Source organism: Lepeophtheirus salmonis, chromosome 6 (assembly GCF_016086655.4).
Source record: "Lepeophtheirus salmonis chromosome 6, UVic_Lsal_1.4, whole genome shotgun sequence".
Lineage (NCBI taxonomy): Eukaryota > Metazoa > Arthropoda > Copepoda > Siphonostomatoida > Caligidae > Lepeophtheirus > Lepeophtheirus salmonis.
This window is the reverse complement of record NC_052136.2, coordinates 13,561,312-13,565,048: the sequence shown is the minus strand read 5'-3', so window position 1 is coordinate 13,565,048 and position 3,737 is coordinate 13,561,312.

Below are 3,737 nucleotides of genomic sequence, written 5' to 3'. Positions count from 1 at the left end.
CTGAACAGGTTTTTCCCCACTTATTATTTAATTTTTGAGAAGAAAACATTTAAGTATACAGAAATAACTAGTCTGTGTGTTCATAAATGACGGAGAGTAAAACTTAAGGGTTTGATCCTCAGGATTTATAAGTTCTTGTTGGACTTTGAATATAATTGAGAATCGAAATCAGGGTAATTCTAGACTATATCTCCTTGCTATGTACGGAGTAGGATTTGTGTCTAATTTAAACGGCATGACAGCTAAGCGTCTCTCTTCCAAACATTCTTCAAAATGTCAGGATAAATATGTTGTTTTTTTTGGGTTTTTTTTTAACGAAATGAGAGGATATATTTTATGCATTACTGCTTATGACTTTAAAGAGCACAAAGGTAATTTTTTCCCCTGTTTTTTAGTAATTGGTTTGATTTAACTACCACAATGTTAACAAAACATGTAGAGACGGCTTTTGTAAAACTTTTAAACCTCAATGTGGCCACCTTCATTATCAATCACAGCCTTTACACGTCGCCTGAAGGGCATAAAGGAGTTAATGACAAACTCATGTACAAGTTGTCCCATGCAGCCACTTTGGAGGACTTCAGGTTGTCCACATTTGGGGTTGAGGTCCTGTTGATTTCACTCTCCAAAGTGGGAATAGAGTAACATTAACGTCAAATTGACACTAAAAAATATATTTCAAATTATGTGAATATGGATGGAGAACAAGTTTTTTTTATATTTGTATTATGTGATTGCATGACTTTCCACATTTGTTAAAGTGTATTTTCCAACAACATTACATAAATTACATATATATTATGTAATTATATTGGTCATGAATTTACTATTCGTTAGATAAAAATGATATATAATTTCTCATAAGATAATGTTGTACCTATTTTTTCCATATACATACATATTTTGGTAAATGTTAAAAATTGTCGGAATATAATTGAAAATAAGCTTAGGTCAAATGCATTTCTCTAAACTATTTAACCCCATCAAGGAGTAATCCAATGGCAAAAGATTTTATTATGTATTTTGATTATTGTCTACTTTTTTAACTGTAAAACCTGCATCATATGAACAAAACAGCAAATCCATAAGGGATTGGATGGTACAGGGTTCGGTACAGAATAATAGTAATTTGTTTTTTTAATAGAATTAATGTAGTTTTTCCAGTTTTTTCGATATTTTATTCTTTAATTATTTATTTTCTGTGCAAGTAACTTATTTCAAAATATACTTAACTTTTTTATAAACAGAGATTTATATAAACTATATATATGAGTTATATTCATGAATTTATAAAAAAAATCCGAAAAAGATGAGCCTGCCATCATTTTCTGGTATTGGCCAAGACGGATGAGCAGTTACAATATCGCGAGTTGTCGAAAAAAATATTCTTCTTGATACATTTGTGCCTGTAGTTGCAAGGTATTGTGAAGGTAACTTGGAAACATTAGGAAATTTATTTAAATTATACCAGCACCATACCAATGGATTTTCGTCAACTGGGATGTACTTCATCATTTTATAAGGCAATTAATTATCTCTTTCTTTTATATAAAAATGCAGAAATTATTTCTTAAATAAAAAGATGTTTATGGACTAAAATCTTATCTCACTATCTAAATCTATTATTATTATTATTTTAAATAACCAATATTGATCATCATAATATAATATCTAATATGTATTTTTATATACGTATATAACCCAAACTCAGTACTAGACCCTAACATCGTAACATACTAGTCCTAATATACATTAATAATAATAATAAGTATTCTTGTGCCTGTCCTTATTAAATTGCTCCAGCCCAGTCTTAGAACCAGTCCTTCGAACCAGCGGTACTAAAACTGATTTTTTTTAAACTGAGTGTAGTTATGATGGACCGAACTTAATAAGTTTAAGGACTGAACAGGACTGGACCTAGACTGAACTGTGTAGGGATCGACACAAAACTATCTATGAGTCCCCCAACATATGAGTTCATTGAGATATGAACCGAATTCTGAGCAAAAGAGTTGTTTTTTCGAGATACATATTGGTCAAGAATTGTTGATCGTACGTGAGAGACACGTCCCATACAATAATTTAATAGTTATTGCTTTGACTTAGGAGCTCTGTCCAAGAACGAATTAAACTGGGATGTTAAGTGTATTACTATATCAATATTGATTCGACTATAAACTTAAAATGATCTGCGTTATCTTTCTAATTTATTTATCTCCTATATCCAGAACTGTTCACAGATCATGATGATTAACGTGTTAAAGTTGAATTGTGAGTATTTTTACACGGATTCTAAATTGAGTTTAAATTTGAAGTTGTTTAATTTAATTTAAATGTTGCATAAATAAGAATGCCCCACGCCTGCACTGCTCACGAGTCAATTATAACAAAATAAAAATGAAGCCTTGAAGATAGGGCGCAATCTTACTTAAAAGTTTTTTAACTCCAAGTACGAATGGAATTTGAAGTAGCAGATTAAACTAACATTTGTTACGTTCAAATACTAACACAACTATTTCCCTGGAGTGATCAGTCAACTCAACATTAAAATAACTATTTTATTAATATAGATTCTTCATTTGTTGTTTTTACATCTCCTACTTAAATATGCATGGGTAAACAAATTGAGTATTATTATGTTTTACTATTATGAATGCATAATCTAAAGAAGAAATTGGTGAAAAGAATATTAAATTATTGAAAAGGTAGAGAATATATAATTTCTATACTAATAAATTATTATCAAACAAACATGTTATTTATAGAATAAGATATCTTCTATAATTTCACTTTTCATATTCGACGTTGGGTTAGCCCTATAAAAAGCATTGATAGAAACCTCGATAATTAATTACATAACTCGTTAATAATTCAGAAAAAAATAAAGTATCATCCCCTAAAACGTTAGATACATGAAGTATGAGATAAATAAATAATATAAAACAATATTCTTTTTATAAATATACAACCAATCAAAATTAATCAGTTTCTCAATTGGTCTATATTTTGAGTGATTTTTTTTTTCGTATGTAGAGTGCCAGCAAGGACGGAGATGCAAAATTTAAGCAATAGCACATGAGAAAATATATTATCCGCAAGATTTTATTACTTTAAGCAAATTTTGGGAATCAAATTAATACCAATCAGTGTTTGATGAGGTAGTGTGTATTATAACAAAATAGTAGGAACAATATTATAATTTGGTTATTAAATAATATTATCACTTAGGGAGATCTATTATTTTGTTGCAAGACTCTCTGTTACTTTGTTACCAAACTAATAAAACGGAGCAACGCTCATGTCCAATTGTTAAAAGTACTGTATAAAAATATATGGCTTGTAAAACTAGAAGTTACTCTGTTCGAGATTACTTAATAAGTCACAATTCAAAAAAGAATTAGCAAAGAGTAGTTTACAAGATCACCGCAAAAATATTTATGATGGCGTAAGTATACTGCAAGTATCGGTTCTAATATCAATTTACTAAAGTACCGTTGTAAATACTTAATTACCCTGAGACCACCAAAATAAAATATCCGTATACCGAACAACAATACACGTTATTAGTTTAGTTTTGTATCGGACATAATTTTTTTATTTTAGTAATTATGGAAAGGTTTACTATAATTTCATTTATTAATTAACTACATACTCCATAGCACCAGGAAATATATAATTGAAAATAAAGTTCTTAAAAATTATTTTCATATTGCAAAAGGAAGGAATAAAAGACAATC